At 42.0% G+C, this 18524-nt stretch overlaps 2 long non-coding RNA genes across 4 annotated transcripts; one reads left to right on the plus strand and one right to left on the minus strand.

Moving 5' to 3' along the window:
- The first annotated feature begins 145 nt into the window (after positions 1-145).
- LOC126983364 (uncharacterized) lies at positions 146-12043 on the plus strand. Of its 3 annotated transcripts, XR_007735814.1 has the most exons (6): positions 213-620; positions 1666-1883; positions 2098-2307; positions 2998-3109; positions 6351-9296; positions 11905-12043. It is a non-coding gene; the product is annotated as an uncharacterized LOC126983364 (long non-coding RNA). The 3 variants fall into 3 exon arrangements; XR_007735816.1 differs by lacking the exons at positions 213-620; positions 11905-12043 and adding an exon at positions 146-164 and having other exon boundaries at positions 6351-6612; XR_007735815.1 differs by lacking the exons at positions 213-620; positions 11905-12043 and having other exon boundaries at positions 1424-1883; positions 6351-6612.
- Positions 9149-14530, minus strand: LOC126983366 (uncharacterized). Its single transcript, XR_007735818.1, has 3 exons — positions 14403-14530; positions 10681-10784; positions 9149-9284 (listed from the first exon to the last, which is right to left on the minus strand). It is a non-coding gene; the product is annotated as an uncharacterized LOC126983366 (long non-coding RNA).
- Positions 14531-18524: the final 3994 nt, after the last annotated feature.

Genomic DNA, 18524 nt, shown 5'->3' on the forward strand with positions numbered 1-18524 from the left:
TTTTTTTTTTACTGTTTCCATGATGTGTCTATGCCTGGAGTGGACTGTTTGGGTCTTATTTTTTTGTTTCCCCTTGGTGCCCTTTTGTAGATCTAAATAATAGGTAATAATGTCCACTTACAAATGGATACCTGCCTGTGGTCATCTCCAAGCTGAGTACCAAGGTTAGTATGTACTCACCACTGGTTTGTGTTCTTTTCTCAGAATATGACCTGGAACACGTAAATGGTTACCTAACAATATATAGCAAGGGTTGATCTAGAATGATGTACGTCTTGAAGCGCTGCGCCACATTCAGATTAGCCTGAATTGGCAGTGAATGTCTGAATGAATAAGCCATCCTTTGACTGAATATCTCAAGCTTCACGTCGCTGAGCTCTTTACATTTAACTTTCCAGAGCTCATTGGCTGGCTGTAAGGGGAACGTTCACAGGTGGTAAGATGTCCGGCATGGCTGAGAAACAAATACAAGAGGGAGAGACAGACAGAGAGAGAAAAAGTAGACAGACAGACAGGGAAATACAAGAGAGTGTTTGCAAGGCGCGGCCAAAAATGGTCTACCATATACGAGTCACAAGAAGAAGAAGAGGAACGCGGGAGGATGGCGGTCACAACACTCGGTAATATCTTCAATTTTACGCTATTAACACAAAATAGGACACGATAAGCTTCCCACATATATACTTCAAGGCACGGAGAGGACTTAAAGATCACGCTAGTAGGGGTAGAATGGCTTATGATACGAGAATAACGCAAAAGATGGTGAAATTATACATCCCTTGCCAGCTGAAGGAATGTTTTTGCTATAGTTTTGTTGGTCCCGCAGTGGTCAAGATCGGTTTTATTAATGCGTGACAACATTTTCATCCCCATCAATTGGTTCCTCAGATTGATAATGCCGGAAATGTTTTTAGGAAGTTGTATTGGATTTCATTCATGGCACATTAATACTCCAGAATGACACCCTCGTCACTGGTGGCTGAAACCGTTCCCTGGTAGGTTTTGTCATGCCGCTCGTCACTGGTGGCTGGAACCGTTCCCTGATAGGTTTTGTCATGCCGCTCGTCACTGGTGGCTCAAACCGTTCCCTGATAGGTTTTGTCATGCCGCTCGTCACTGGTGGCTGAAACCGTTCCCTGATAGGTTTTGTCATGCCGCTCGTCACTCATAGCTGTTGCTGGTGTAGTTTACTAATTTCTGAGATTCCAGGATTCGAACCCAGGCCTATGGAACAGTAGCCAGGCGCACTGACCACTAGGCCACGGACCAGCTTAGGGCACTGTCATACGACTGTAGCATTACTTCTAGGATGATATTTGTTGTGGAGGAGGAGACATGACAAGAAGTTCATATTTTTACATACACTTATAATAATGTAAAGTCCATTAAGTTCTTATTTCCACATAAACTTATATGTTACTGTTACTGTGAACAGCATTTGTTTGATTTTTATTTCAGTCACACAGCAACTGAAATCACATGAACATACTGGTATTCATTGATTATTGTGAGACTGTATTTGTAAACGGATTGCAAGAATTTGGACAGGTAACTAGAATTTTCAGACTACTGGAAGGAAGATTAGTTTTTATTTTATTCATTTCTCATCCTCTTACACATGAGTGATAAGATCCAGTCTTGTTAACTGCTGCCCCATGGTTACAGGCTGGGCGTGGAGTCACCGAAGTATCATGTTAGCCTTGCAGTCAGCTGTGTCCTGGGCCAACCCACAGCTGGTGAGGGAGTGCCCACCCACCCCCACCTCATGGCCCTCTGCAATGGCTCCCTGCACCAGTACACCAGGGGAGCAGCGAGAAAGAGAGAGAGAGAGAGAGCACTGAGATGAAAGAGTGAGCCGAAGAGATGACCGACAAGAGAACGAGGTGAGACCAGTGAGCCAAGGGAACTAAGGAGATGAGGGACTGAAACAAGGAGTTGATTATAGTTAGGAAAGTAAATTTGAATATCATTATTATTATTGTCATTATTATTATTTTTATTGTAGTTATTATTATTAATGTTATTATTTTTATTATCATTATAATTATGAGTGAGGATGAGAAGAGTAGATAGATACATTATGCATTGTTTTCATAGATGAAATGATAGAGGTGGACTGAGAAGCGGCTTGTTGGAGGGCTGCGAGGGATGTCAGACACGTGCCAGACCCCACTAACACACTAGACAACATAGTGATGAAATATACCAGCTGACTGAGATGACGCTATTTTGAATTTACGAATTCAAGCAAACCACAGCACGACGTCTATAGTGTACATGGTAGTGCAGCTCAGTGACTACTTGAAGGTATGAGCTCCACTCCCTGAAGATAGCAGGCCAGTTGTCTCTAATAGTGTATGAGTTTTGTGCATTGTTGCAGTGATACCTTAACTTCAATTTGCATATCTGTAAAACCATGTCTTTTTGCCCAAGGTGCTGCAGTGTCTCCTTTCAATATCATATACAACACTGTAATGTACAAGTGCTGCATTGTGCCTTTTTTTGAAATTTTTTACATGCATGTGATTGACTTGTTCCCATAGTAGGCAATTGCTGTGTGCAGTAAACTGTTTCTCTGGCCAGTAAATTCATTAGTTTCGTGTTTATTTTCACATATATGCATCAGTGAGTGTACTGAGGCATCATCAGTAGCGGGCAGCACACTATATACATAACATACAGGTGTATTTTTGTCATATAATCTTGCATATCTTATTAGGCCCATTGTAAACATGCCAAACATTATTTTTATATAGTGTTTGTTTGATAAGTTTAGTATTAGCATTTGCAGTGTGTGAATCCATGTGAATGTGAATACGGCTGTGTGCCTGGCAAGTGGTCAGGGTTCGGGAGCTGTAAATGAGTGACACCACACACTGCCTGCGTTTGTAGAAGTTGTAAGCCCCTCCACCCACCCCACAAAAAAATTTACTCATTTAGGGAAACTAATAAGAATTATTAAAAAAAAACTATTGACTCACTGTAATGAATTTGCAGAGGGTTTTCTGGTCTGCCCCTCGGAATGCCACGAAGGTGGAAGTTGCAGCATTTCCGTCACCTATCAGCACGCTGTCCCTGCACGCCTCAGTCCCATCAGCCTTCCTTCAAGGTAATGTGAAGCATGCAGCCAGTTGTTTTAGGAATAATTCTCTTACACCCTCCACATCCACCCTGATTGTCATCATGTTCCCTTCCACCACAGTTTGTAATGATTTTTTAACAGTATGAAATTTTCTCAAAGGGTAATTATAAAGTAAATTAAAGAAAAGTCTTTCATGAAACTACAGTAAAAATCTTTATTGGATTCAGAGATAAAACAAGTTAAGTAAATAGTTTACAGTGTAAAATTTAAGATCTAGAGCTACAGTAGGATCTCACCAATAAAGTCCACTGGTGCCTGAATAATGTTATCATCAGTGAGATTATTATTTGTATTTCCATGACACAAGTCCATGTAAAAAGCGATAATTGGTGCTGCCACCCCATGACTCACCCATTCTTCCCATTTGAGATCCTTCTATCACTACTTTTCTTTAGCTGATTAATGAATCTTGACTGAATTGGGCAGAGTAATACAGAATTTACCCAAGGAGTTGATGAAGTCTTTGGTGTGATGGTTGTTCCAAGGCTTTTACTGAGAAGATACTGTGGCTGCATCCACACTCAGGCCTTTAGTGCCAGGCTCATCCACTGCTGTCAACACATTACCAAACCCATCAAAGCCACCCCTTGCAACTATTGGTTATAGAGGCAAAGCTATCACACTACTCTGAACCATGGAGTATGAGAACCTCTGAGGTAGTGAGTGACATGGCTGCAACCAAGGATAGGAGACAGTAACAATGCATCAAGAGTCACCAGTGACTCCCTAGCCACGTGTAAACATGCCATTGAGTGGTACAGTTGTGGAAATGAGTTCCTGTACCCACTGTGGTAAGCCTTCCCTCCAGCCGGCAACGTCGCAGTAGTACTACTCAAATGTTGTGAATGAACGGTGTTCGTCGTGTTCGGTTGTGAGTGGCGGAGAGGTTCACTGCTATTCAGGAAGTGTAAGGGAGGCTTTATTCATAATTAAAAGGTGAAAATAAATGTAGCATGCGTATGTAACACATGTTAAACCAAGACATCACTGCAAAATAATAACAGCAGAGAGAAGACGAGACGTATTATCTAGAGTCGAGACTTTGATGTTCCGCTCCTCCATCAGCATTCACGTGTGAACGTGTGCACACACACACACACACACACACACACACACACACACACACTCTCTCTCTCTCTCTCTCTCTCTCTCCTTCAGACACGAGGGAGAGAGTATTCGACGGTTTGCTTGCCTGCCCACTACACCACCATTCAAAAGTTCACACTGTTATGAGAGCAGAAACCCACATGTAAGAGGTTGCTGTGGGTTACTGTTAACTTACTATAGTGAATCATGGCAGTGCCGTGGTAAAGTGGCATATACTTATTTGGAGTTGATGGTCCTTCAACTGTAAGGGTATAATTTAGGTGGTGTGATTAAAAACCGTGGTCACGTGACGCCCACCATGGCTGAGTGCGTATAACATACTTCATGCAATAGTTTGTGGACCTTGCTCCTTTTAGTTAAGTAATATTGTTTTTTAACGCCAGGGTGTAGGTAGTAAATGGACATCAAACATTTGATCAGGTTCACGTTCATTGTGGGAGGTGTTCATGGTTTTTCACATTCTTGTATGCTATTACTGCCAGTGTGCACACGTTCACGCTGATGGAGGAGCGGAACATCAAAGTCTCGACTCTAGATAATACGTCTCGTCTTCTCTCTGCTGTTATTATTTTGTAGTGATATCTTGGTTTAACATGTGTTACATATGCATGCTACATTTATTTTCACCTCTTAATTATGAATAAAGCCTCCCTTACACTTCCTGAATAGCAGTGAACCTCTCCGCCACTCACAACCGAACACCGTTCATTCACAACACTCAAGTAGTACTACCACGACGTTGCCGGTTGGAGGGAAGGCTTACCACAGTGGGTACAGGAACTCATTTCTGCAACTGTACCAATGATGTGCAGTGCATGATGGTCATATTATGCAGGTTAGTGCAGTGAACTCTCTGGATACCACTCAACTCTGCTTACATTTTGGTTAGGAGTCACAGGTGATGTGTGATGTAGTGAGGGGAAAACATTGCCCAGTGAACCATTAGTGTCTCTTATCCTTCGTCATGTCCAGGCCACCCATAGCTTAGTTCTCATGGTCTAGTTTAAAGCGGTGTGTGTGCTGTTGTGATATTTTTGCCTCTATAACCAGTTGTTTTGAGGGTGAGGTTGATGTATTGATGGAGGTGGGTGAGCCTGGTGTAAGAGGCCTGGTGTGTATGATATATATATATATATATATATATATATATATATATATATATATATATATATATATATAATATATATATATATATATATATATATATATATATATATATATATATATATAGTATTATAAGATATTTGGTTTATAAAGAAACAAAGTGGTCATTTCAGTAGTCTGTTTATTCTCAGACATATGGTTAGTAGAGTACTTAGTCCACTGAATGTAATGAGAAGTTCCCATGGTGTTAATACCACAGAGTTGAAGACCTGGTGTGTGCGTCTGTCCCAGGGATACACAGCCTGAGTGTCGGCACCGCTCCAAGCAATCGGTCATCTGTTGGGTCCAAAGATCACAACCGACTAAGTCCTACGCCTCACTTTTACTTGATTTCCTGACACTACTATTTGATAAGAAAATTTGACGTCAATATCTTCCCGAGGAAATTCTGTATTGCATTAGCATAAATTTGTAACTACATGTAATCACTTGTATACAAACATGAATATTTTTTCCCACTTATTTGTTTTTTATTCTTCATTGCTCTACTGCTTTTAATAGGGTTACATATTCAAGCACAATTTCTGAATCTTCACACTTTTCCAGTTATGTTGGTATGTGAAACTTCTAGAGGGTCAGAGTTGCCTGGGAACATGAATATATATTAATAATTACATTAGTTACAAAATTATACCAATGCAATGCAGAATTTCCCCTAGTAAGACCATGCCGGCCCCAGTTTTTCTTAATATCAAATAATAGTGTCAGGAAATCAAGTATGAGTTGTGTGTGTTAAATGATTTTTCGTCTGTTGTAGATCTTTGGGTCCAGTAAGGCGGCTGACAACTTGGAGCAACTGCGATGGGTGTGTATCCTGGACTCTGACGCACACTCTAGTCTTTAACTCTGTGGTCAATGCCTGTCCATATTTTCCCATAGAGTTACGTGGAGCAGCCAAAATTCTTTCCCAAGTTAACATCTTCCCTTTTCTCTCCAGACAGCACCAGGATGTCCCATCACTAAGTGTAAGGAGTCATGCCATCCTTGGGCTTGTTAGAGGGCTGTGACAGCTGGCAGGCCCTGCAGTGCACCACACCTGAAAGAAGGAACAGTTCAACATGAATATTGATGACATTCTAGCTTTATCAACTATCCAACTTGTCTCAGGGTGTAGAAACAAATTACTTAATAGTTGTTATAGTTTTTTTTGTATATATTTTGAAAGTATGTAGTATGTTCATTAAAGATATGGCTGGGGACACTCATCTTGTTTGATTTAATAATGTTATTAGTCTTTCTCTCTGGGGGCTTTTTGAGGTAGCCTATTATGGAGTTTTTTGACCTACCTATTAGTGCAGATTTCATGCATTTTGTGCTATTTCTTAAACTTTTTTACCATTCCTGTACAGATTTAACATTTATTGTCCCATTAAACATAGAAATTCAGAGTAGAATATTGCAATTGCTAAAGTCACAGCCATTTTTACTCCAGTTAAAATACTATATCAGTAAGGTGATGGTTAGTTGGTGCACTGTACTCAACATTTGCTTGTGAATTTACTGAGAGACTTGAAAATGGTAGATTTTTGCTGTCCAGCATGTGTAGAAAGAATCAATGGAGGTGATCTGCCAACCAGGAAAGGAAGAAGCAGAAACTACAGAAATGCTAATGGTGTAACAAAAGTGAAACAGTTTTCCTATCTATGATGTCTTGGAGAGCGAAGGTGGAGTGGAAGGAGCAGTAAGAACATGGGTAGCAACATGAAGGTTAATGGAGAGATAGCAGGACTGCTGATTAATAGGAGCATTCCACTGAAAATAGGAAAAGTATTTTAAACATGCATCAGCTCAGTATTGCTATGTGGCTCTGAGACATGGGCTTTAATGAAGAAGGGGATAATGAAGAGTGAATAATGACAAGATACTTATATGAATCTGCTCCTTGCCAGCTGTCCAGTTACCACAGAGCTGAAGATCACCTAGTTTGGTCTGTCTTCCGTTCTTCCTTTCAGCCTAGCTCCACATTCTCCCCTGTGATAAAAAGGAACAAAATGAAAAACTGGACATTATGTAAATTGTGTTTGGGGGCTTATGTAAAGAAGAAATAAGACAACAATTCTATCCATTCTATCCTACATTTTATTAGATATTGTGATAACTTAGTGTTGCCCTCCATCAGCTCTGTTGTAGGATAAGGGGCATAGAAGAGATGGAATCACTCCCTTGTCCCTCTCCCTCCCTTAAGCACTACAGGAAGTATGGTGTGAAAAGACAAAGACAGAAATGTATACAAGATAGATATGACAATATGTAGTCATCTCATTACACTCACTGCTTCATCTGTTGCTGCCTAGAACACTCCCACACCCTGTATTATCATGACCTTTTATTAATCCTTGCTGTCACTTTTCTTTATAGCTCTTCCATACATCTTTCCTTGCATCCTGAGATGTTATAATCATCCCCAATCCATTCTCTTTTTAACAGAGGCACAACAATGTGTTTTTTCTTTATTTTTTTGCACCTCATCCTTCTGCATGCAATGGTAAATAGCATACCCACACACAACTTTCCTCTCCATGCAAGGGACCTTTCCTGGTTTAACTTCATTATTGCCTCCTTTAGCTAACCCTCGTTACCTTCCCCTGTGGACACCGCTGCCCTACATTTATATTTACTCCAATATTTCTGCTCTCCCTCCTACACTCATGACAGATTTTAAATGCTTCTTCCATACCTCCTCTATTTACTCATTTCTGACTAGAATATTTACTTAAAATAATAGAGACGAAGTAATTATGTTTGTCACTCACATGGTTAATGAAGACCACAAATGCTGGTCTCTCTCTCTCTCTCTCTCTCTCTCTCTCTCTCTCTCTCTCTCTCTCTCATATCTATAAACAATCTAAACCTACAACAAAACATAACAAAGTGGACTTTCATAGATCACCGCGTCGCCCTGCCCTGCCCTACAAGTCCCGCTGGAAAGCCGCCAAAGAGAGAACATTTAACATTGGGAGAGATTTAACTGAGGAGAGAGAAGTGGGAAGGGCAAGACAGGAGGAAGAACAGCAGGAGGAGGAGGAAGAAACTACAGTAAAATAACACCTTGGACTCTTTCCTTCGCGCTAATCAACATTCCACCGAAGAAAGTTGGTAGAGGTAAGGTAAGAGGAGTCGGAGGAGTGGAAATGACTAAGAAAACAGCATATTATGGACTTATGATCCTTTCAAGAGCACTACAGCTAACACTGCCATTATGAAGGCCAAGTTGAAGAGTTGCGGGACGAAGGCAGAGTAGAGAAAGAGGTAAGAGGAGGAGGAGGAAGAGGGTGGAAATGACTAAGAGAACAGCAAATTAGTCAAACCTTTGATCCCTTCTCGAGCGCTATACCAAACAATATAAAAAGTTAACGGTTGCGGGACGAAGACAAACTTGAGCTGCCGCCATAAGGGTCAGCACTTAGATATCAACAGGTGGCGGGCGGTGGACGAAGCGAAGTTAGGTGAAGTTACGCGGGAGTGTGTGACGCACGGCCCGTGACGCAAAACTTCTGAGAGCGGTGAAAAGGGAACGGCGGTGAGAGAAGGAGGAAGAGGATGAATTAAGAAGACTAAGAGAACAGCAAATTAATACAGCTATGATCCCTTCTTATAAGCACTATACCAAACACTGCCATATCATATAAGACAAGTTACAGGACGGAGCTAGAATGTACGAAAGAGGCAAGAAGAGGAGGAGGTTGGAACACACTAAAATAACAGCAAATTAGTACACTTTTGATGCCTCTTGTATCTTGCCTTATCTCCCTCTTCTCTACTTTCTGTCCTCGTCTCGCAACTCTTGTCTTGAGATGGGCGGCGGCGGTGACGAGGAGGGGGGCTGGCTGGTGGTTGCTAGGTCTGGCTGGGTCATCATCTCGATCCATTCCTGAGAAAGAAGGTAAAGGTAAAGTTGGGAGAATATACTATAGCTATCCCTTCTCTGTAGGGAGTACATCCGGAGGTGCTGGAATCCCCTAGTAACTGAGGTGTTGTACTACGACGGGACGGTGTCTATCAAAGCGAGTGGCTGCCGGAACAGTTCTGTCTTTTTTGCGGGCTGCAGAACACTCCCAGACTGTGTCCTGCTCCGTCCTGTCGCTATACAGACGAGGGCGAGCTAGGCTGCGAGCCATTGCTGTATACGTTGAAAATACGCTGCGTCCACTTCCAGAGCAGGAAAAATGAGCCTCGAAACGCCTTAGTTCAGCCTGTGGCGTGGCTCGCTGGGCCAATGCAGGGCCAACACACACGATGCCTACTATAATACAGCTGCATGAGTTGTTACTACTTCTGTAAGCAATGGAAACGCGCTGGCCAGCCCATAATCCTCTGCTCCTTGAGTCACCCATTCATCGCCGCGTCATCCCGTTCTCACTTTCGTACCCGGCCGTGACGTCACGCCACCCCTGTCCAGGGATTTCCCCCCCAGGAAGAGCCTCTGGGGGGCAGGCCCTCGGGTTTGTAGGTCCAGGCTTCGTCTATACACACAGGGGAGAGTGTGCAGCAAGGCCTTGGGCAGCGGGCGTGGCTACCGGCCCTGCCATAGCCTTATAAAGGCGCTGCAGCAGGCCGTGACGTCACGCCCGAGGCATGAGTCACGGCCTGGCCGGACCCGGTAGGTGCTGCCCTCTGCTCCAAGGCACGCCACACAGAGCTTCGGGTAATGGTACTTTTCACACTCGCTCGCTGCCAAGCTATCGGACAACGCCAGAAGTGTGACTTTGTCCAGCCTTCACGGGGCGGAGGGGCCCCCATGGCTGGTTGTGGGGCCACGGGGCTGCGTCTCTTAACTAGACGTTTGTTTTAGACGCAATGAGAGGAGCGTGCAGCGTGCGGGAGACGCGGAGTTGCCTGTCTACCTCCCCAGTGGATGTCGCAATGTCGCAGGCCAAAGTTTTCATCCCTCCCCGTCACCTGCTTGAGGCCTTTCGCCCAGGCTAAGCTTTGCTGAGAGCCCGGCTGATGTTAAACACGTATCGTAGGCGAGAAAGAGTGAGTGTGGAGGCTGTAGGGACAGAGGCTGCCAGCCCCGGGGTAGGGCATGGCGTCTGAGGGCACAGACGGGCCAGCAGGTGCCGCACACCGCCTCGTTGAAGTAAACACAGCCACGGGAGCGCCTTACTCAACGCTGACAGCTGATGTGTGTGTGTGTGTGTGTACACCTCTTTGTATTTATTTATTTCTAGTGTGTGAGTGTGTTGTGTGTGTGTACTACTACTACTACTAATAATAATGACAATAATACGAGTTTTTAACTACAACTACTACTACCAGCAACGTACCTTACGAAATACACATCCCTTATCTTGGAGGGCAGATGTATATATATGACCCCACCGTTGATGATTTTCTTGTACAGCTCCTCGTTGACCACGTTGCTTTGACCCTGCGAGAGAGAAGAGAGCCGAGGTCAGAGGTCATATAGTTAAGGGTGGGAAAAGGTTGATAAAAGGTTAGATATTGTGTTGGTTATATGAGAGAGAGAGAGAGAGAGAGAGAGAGAGAGAGAGAGAGAGAGAGAGAGAGAGAGAGAGAACGAGACAGTAAGAGGAAGAACGAGAGAGCAAGAACGAGAAAGCACAAAAACGAGAAAGAACAAGAACAAGAGAGCGAGAGCGAGAGATAGATAAAGCCGTTCCATCAGTTTACGGTCATAATATATTGAACTTTTTAACGCGGTCAGTAATACACATTTAAAACTTTTATTATGAACCATTCTTCGCGCTGAGCCTCGTTACGGGCGTGATAAGACCCTCCGCACACCCGGCCGAGGAGCTTCATTGAAAAAGTTTGGCGCTGAGGAGGAAAACCGTAAGAAAAGAAAATGATGTTACATAATGTGATGGATTAAGATAAAGCTTTAGTGTTACGAATAATAAGGCTGATTTCACTTTCTTGATATTCTCTTTTGCCTTTCCATTTAACGGTTGACATATTTTGCATTATTATTATTATTATTATTATTATTATTATTATTATTATTATTATTATTATTATTATTATTATAACGCCGTGGAAAGTGTCATATACGTGAAAGTTATCTATAAATTTAAATCTCTCTCTCTCTCTCTCTCTCTCTCTCTCTCTCTCTCTCTCTCTCTCTCTCTCTCTTGTGTAATCTCTAAGGAATAATCAAAATGTTACTCCGATCCACCAATCCTCCTCCACCTCTTCCTCCTCCTTCTCTTCCTCTTCCTCCTCCTCCTCCTCTTCCTCCTCCTCCTCCCCCTCCTTTTCCCTCACGATGGTCATGTATATATTTTTTCCTCGTATTTTTCCTTCTTTTCCCTGTTTGCAATGTAAATGGAAAATATTTGTCCATCGAAGCACTACTGAAAAAAAATATGCATGGAAAAAATATTCGTGAGTTGGGTGCATGGAGGGTATATTTCTCTCTCTCTCTCTCTCTCTCTCTCTCTCTCTCTCTCTCTCTCTCTCTCTCTCTCTCTCTCTCTCTTCCTCTGATTTATAACTTCATCAGGTGCTCAACTGTCTCCCATTTTAAGGTCACTGATAGCGTCGACCAATCAGGATTCAAGAAGCTGAACGAGCTGACCAATGGGCTTCGAGTGGACCGAGCAAGCCACTCACTTCAATATTTGAGAAGAAAAGAGAAACTGACACAATTACGGAACTGAATTGAAGAAGTGAGGTCATCAGAGAGAGAGAGAGAGAGAGAGAGACCCCCCCACACATCTCTCGTTGCGGTAGTCAGTGTGTGTGTTAACTGTTAAGACATAACCTGCTTAAGTTCATTTCTTGTATTCAATCGTCATTAAAACGTCTACAACCTATGTCTTTAAGTTATTATTGATTAATATACACCCAAGAAGCTGCCATGATACTCCTCTGTACGCCATCACTCAGTGTAAGCCATCACCTCTGCATAACTTCCTCCATTACATCACAGTACGCATCGTCATTAAACTCATAAAGCATCATTTCCTGTTTTTTTCCCTATTCTCTTATGGCGTGAGGTAACGTGATCCCTCCCCCCCCCCACCACCACTACACTGCGTCCTGCCAATGAGGAGGAGGAGGAGGAGGAGGAAAGGGCGGGAGGAGGAGGAGTGGTCGGAGTGTGGCCGCAACGCAGTTCACTCTTCTCAATAGATTTCCAAAATGTCGCTCAGCGTGTCAATAACAACTTTGATGTTTGACGTGAGAGAGAGAGAGAGAGAGAGAGAGAGAGAGAGAGAGAGAGAGAGAGAGAGAGAGAGAGAGAGATGGGGTGGATAGTTTTTCCTCATTTTCAACTACCCAAATGACCTTATCTGACCTCTAAGTCCCAAGTGACCTTATACCACTCCGACGCACGCATAAAGCTTGGCGAGGGCCTTCCGTACCATCCTGAGACGCCTCTTCGCTTCAACTACATCAGGTATAACAGAGGGCGGTATTATTAAACGTCTCAGTCTCTCATATCAACTACAATCAAAGGCCAGAGGAGATCAGTCGGGTTCTAATGAGTGTTCTTTCAGGTTCATGGTAGTACAGAAGAAGAGTCGAGCTACCTCCAGGGTCATTAAACTTGCATGCCCTGAAAATGCCCAAACTCCTTCGAAAACCGTGTCAAATATGTGTGCTTGGACGCAGAAATGTTTAAAAGGGGGAAACACACACACACACACACACACACACACACACACACACACACACACACACACACACACACACACACACACACACACACATCCTCGCCTCCCACAAGGATCCCCAAACTTCTCGGAGAATTCAATTAGTAAGTTCCTTAGTGGACCTCACGGTGTGTATGTGTGTGTGTGTGTGTGTGTGTGTGTGTGTGTGTGTGGGTGTAAATGCGACACACACACACACACCCGCACGCAATACACGCGAACAAAATAACACGAATGGGGTTTGGAAATAGAAATATATATAGGCTGTGAACGAGTCAATCCGTGAGCAGTTTATCTCCGTTTGCAGGTCACGGAGAGGGAATGGAGAGGTAAAGAGGGAAAGGAGGGAGAGAGGGAGAGGGAGAAAGAGTTAGAGGGAAGGGAGGGAGAAAGGAAAAGAAGGAAGAGAGGGGGAACGTTATAGAGAACCGAAATACATGAGGAAAAAGAGAAAGAGAGGAAATGAGGAGGAAAGAGAGAAAAGAGGAGGAGGTGAGAATCAGACACAGAGAAGAACGAAAGGGAGAGAAAATTCGTGACGGAGGGAAGCGAGGGAGAGAAATGGAGGAATACGAAAGAGAAGAGGGAGAAGGGAGAGGGAAGAGAGGGATGGTAGTAGGAGAGAGAAACAGTGGATAGGGAAGAGAAGAAAGGAGGATTGGCAGAGAAAGAAATGTAGATAATGAGAGGGAGGGAACAGGTAGGTGAAGGAGAAAAGGAGAGAGGAAAGAGGGAGAAAAGGAGAGAGGAATAAAGATTTAGAAGGAGGGAGATAAGCAGAGGAAAAAAGAGGGGAAAAATAGAGGACAAAAAAAAAGGGAGAGAAGGGAGTGAGGGATGGAGAGGGGAAAATAAGGGAGGGAAAAAGAAAAAAAAAGAGATGGGGAAGAAGATGAGGAAGAAGGAAGGGATGAAGAGAGCAGTGATAGGAAGAAGGAAATGTGGAAGAGGAAAAAAATAGGAGGAAGGGAGGTAGTTAATAGGAATGGGAGGAAGGGAGTGCACGGTAAAAAGGAAGGAAGGGAGACGAAGATAGAAAGGATAAATGAAGACGAGAAATAAAGAGTGAGAGAAGGAAGGGAGACAAAAGAAGGATCAAAAGAAAGGAAGGGAGGAAGGGAGAGAGAGAGAGAGAGAGAGAGAGAGAGAGAGAGAGAGAGAGAGAGAGAGAGAGAGAGAGAGAGAGAGAGAGAGAGAGAGAGAGAGAGAGAGAGAGAGAGAGAGAGAAAAGAATTAAGGGTTAAAAGAAAGAAGGGGAGGGAAGGCAGGGAAAGGGGGAAGGAAGAACAGAGGGAGGGAAGGAAAGAGCTATATAGTGACCTTTCCAGATCCCATGGGGGCGTGAGGTCAACTGTGGGTCAACGCACCTGACATACACCTGACACCTGGTCCCTCGGTGGCGTGATAGGGGCGAGGGTGAGGCGACGGGGGCGGGCGAGGGCGGGAGAGGGCGGGCGGCGTGACGACTCCCAAAGGACTTGCCGTGATAGAGATCTTGGAATGGTTGATCAGAATGAGTTATCTTGGTCTCGGTATTATTGGTGTTGTTTAGTGTAGTTGTTTCTCTTTTTTTAACAGTACAGCAACAGGAGGTAAAAAAAAGGTCTACATAAAAGAACATAAAAACATGTGATAGTGATCTTGGAATAGTTAAATTGGGAGGGGACGAATACCATATCTGCAATAGCTATAATGTTAACGAAAATAATAATAAAAATAAATGTATACAAACTCTCACGTCTCTTCTAATATCAACCTTCGTACCCCAATAAATAACTCAATAAACCAGATGGAAGTTGAAAAAAGTATAAGCGGGGGGAGGTCTAATACTATATCTGTAATAGCTATGATGTTGATGAAAATAAATGTATAAAAATTCTCATCTGCCTTCTCCTTCATCAGTTCTCCCACGCCAATAATACAGTAACTCATTAATAGTATATGGAAGAGGGAGAGAGAGAGAGAAAGAAGGGAGACAAAAGAATTAAGGATTAAGAGAAAGGAAGTAAAAATGCAAGAGAATATAATATCTGTAATAGCTGTAATGTTGATGAAAATAATAACAAAAATAAATGTATATAAATTCTCATCCGTCTTCTCTTATATCAGTTTTCCCACGCCAATAATACAGTAACTCATCAATAATATATGTAAGTAATAAAATGTAAGGGAATATAATATCTGTAATAGCTATAATGTTGATGAAAAATAATACAAAAAATAAATGCATAGAAATTCTCATGTCTTCTCTTATATCAGTTTTCCCACGCCAATAATACAGTAACTTATCAATAGTATATGTAAGTAAAAAATGCAAGGGAATATAATATCTGTAATAGCTATAATGTTGATGAAAATAATAACAAAAATAAATGTATATAAATTCTCATCCGTCTTCTCTTATATCAGTTTTCCCACGCCAATAATACAGTAACTCATCAATAATATACATAATAAAATGTAAGGAATATAATATCTGTAATAGCTATAATGTTGATGAAAATAATGAAAAAAATAAATGCCGCGTAATAAAGTAATTCATATCAGTTTTCCCACGCCAATAATACAGTAACTTATCAATAGTATATGTAAGTAAAAATGCAAGAGAATATAATATCTGTAATAGCTAAAAATGTTGATGAAAATAATAATAAAAATAAAGTATAGAAATTCTCATCAGCTTCCCGTAATATTGGTTCACCCACCCAATAATAGTTCATCAATAAACCAGATAGGAGTAATAAATGTTAAGGGCCTCGAATACCATCCCTGTAATGGCTATAATCCTGATGAAAAATAGATAATAAAGAAGTAAGTGTAATTGAAATTCCCATCTGCTTCCCGTGGAGTAATCGATCAATAACTGGCCACGGGAATTCATTACACGCTCGGGAAACAGGTATTAAAAGGTCTATCCACATTTTGCCGAGTTGATAAAAAAGTAGCCAATATTTTAAAGGTAGGCGCCAGGCAAGAACGCGTATACCGGCAGCAGCTGGTTACGACGTGCTGGGGGCAGGTCGCGCAAGTAACATGCACCCACCTAGTGTGTTATCATCAGTATCATTATCAGTTATTATTAGCATAGGGTAAGTTTAAGGCCTTTCCCAACGTTCTCCACCTCTCCCTGTTTGATATTAGTGTACTACTACTACTACTATTATTATTATTATTATTTTTCTACTACTGCTACTACTACTACTACTACTACTACTACTACTACTACCACTACCACTACTACTACTACTACTACTACTACTACGATATTACCACATGTAAGGATGGACCCAACCTGCTAGATATCACCCAAGGCAACAGGTTATATGAAAGAAGGAAAGGAGGAAGAGGAAGTTAAAACGAAAGGCAAGAGTGGGAATATGAAGTGAGAGAAATATATGGAGGAGGAGGAGGAGGAGGAGGAGGATATCAAAGGGAAAGGAGGAATATGAATGAAGATGCAACACTATTAAATGCAAGAAGGTTTATGACAGAGTAGGATGTGAGGAGAGGTAAATACGTAGACACAGAGAAAGAAGCTGAAAATAAATGGAAAGTAAAAAAAGAATTCGAGAAAAGACATACGAATTGAAAGAGGAGAAAAAAAATAGAGAAAAAAGAAAGATGCAAAGGAAATAGATACAGAGAAAAAAACGACAAAATGGAAAGTGAACATGAAAAGAGTCAAATATAAAGAAAGAAGAGAAAGAAGAGATCAAAGAGAGAGAGATGAATGGGGATAGGAGGAAAGGAAAAGAAATACAAAGAAAAAATCGGTGTTAGATACAATTTATAGCCAGTAATAGGAGAAAAGAGATATTACACCAATAGAAAGAAAGTAAGAAAAAGGAGAATCAACTGGAAGAAGAGATAAAGGAAGACATATAGATAAAGGAATAGAGATACGAATAAATAAGTGTTGGATATAAAATTTAAAGCCAGGAACAGGAGAAAAAAAAATATTATACGAAGAGAAAGAAACAAGAAGAGGAAGAGGAACAGATGGAAAAGGAGATAAAAAAACACAGATATAAAGAGACATAGATGAGGAAAAAATAATACATATACATAAGAAAAGAATGAAAGTAAAAGGGGAGGAAGGTCAGATAGAAGAGATGAAAAACAAATAAAGTAAGAAAATAAAAAAAAGAGGAATATAGATGTGAGGAAAGGGCAATAGATGAAATAAAGGGCATGAATGAATAATTAATAAACGAAGGAAGGAAAAAGGAACAGACAAGAGAAGAAAATAGAAAGTAAGGAAGAGGAGAGAAAGGAAAACTATAAAATAAAGAGGGATATGGAAATGAGAAGAGAGAGAGAGCGATATAGATAAAAAGGAAGAGATGAAGAAAGAATAAATGTAGGAAAAAGGAAGGAAATCAAAAGGAAAATAAAGCAAAATAATGAAAGGAGAAACAGATAGAAGAGGAGAGAAAGAATAACAATAAAATAAAGAGGGAAACAGATGACAGAAAAGTAGAATAGATCCACAAAGAGCATGAGGAAATACGAAACAAAGGAAGGAATCAGGAAATCACACGAAAATAAGTAAAATAATGAGAGGAGAAACAGATAGAAGAACAATAAAATAAAGAGAGAAACAGATGAGCGAGGAGGAGAACAGATCCACAAAGAGCATGAAGGAAGGAAGGAACATTCAACAGGATCAGAGCGGGAACAGAAAGGGACGAGAACCAGACATGGAAAGCGACCGGAGTGTAACACAAGAGGGTAAGATGATGCGTTTTCGCCTTTCTAGCTTCTCGACTTTATTGGTATTAGCCTCCGCCTCCTCCTCCTCCTCCTCCTTTTCCTTCCCTCCTTTCTCCTTTCCCTCTTTGCCAAGCTCACGATCTCCTCCCCCTTCTCTTCTTCCTCCTCCTCTTTGAACTCCTCTATTATCTCTTTCGTATTATATTCTCGTCTTTATTGTTATTACTCCTCCTCCTTTTCCTTCCCTTCTTTCTCCTTTCCCTCTTTCTTCATCTATTCCTCTCTCTTAACTCCTTCTCAATCTCCTCCATATCTTCTCTCCTCCTCTTCGCGTTTTCTCCGCCTCTCCCCTTGATTGTTATACTTCCCTCCCTCCTCCTTTTCCCTCCCTTCTTTCTCCTTTCCCTCTCTGGCAATCCCCGACTTTCTCCTCCTCCTCTCTCTCTCTCTCTCTCTCTCTCTCTCTCTCTCTCTCTCTCTCTCTCTTCCATTGTTTATTACTTATACTTCTTTTCCTTCTCTTTGGCTATTTCTTCTCCTCTGTCAACCTCTTCTCCCTCCTCCTCTTCCTCCTCCTCCTCTTCTTCTTTCAACCTCTCCACCAGTTCCTCTCACTCTTCCTCCTTTACCATTTCCTAGTCCAATCCCACCAACATGTCCTCCTCCTCCTCCTGCTCCTCTTCCTCTCTCATCTATTCCTCCTCCTCCTCCTCCCTTCCTTTACCACTTCCAATACGAATCCCACCACCATATCCTCCTCCTCCTCCTCCTCTTCC

This window comes from Eriocheir sinensis, chromosome 53, assembly GCF_024679095.1.
Source record: "Eriocheir sinensis breed Jianghai 21 chromosome 53, ASM2467909v1, whole genome shotgun sequence".
Classification (NCBI taxonomy): Eukaryota; Metazoa; Arthropoda; class Malacostraca; order Decapoda; family Varunidae; genus Eriocheir; species Eriocheir sinensis.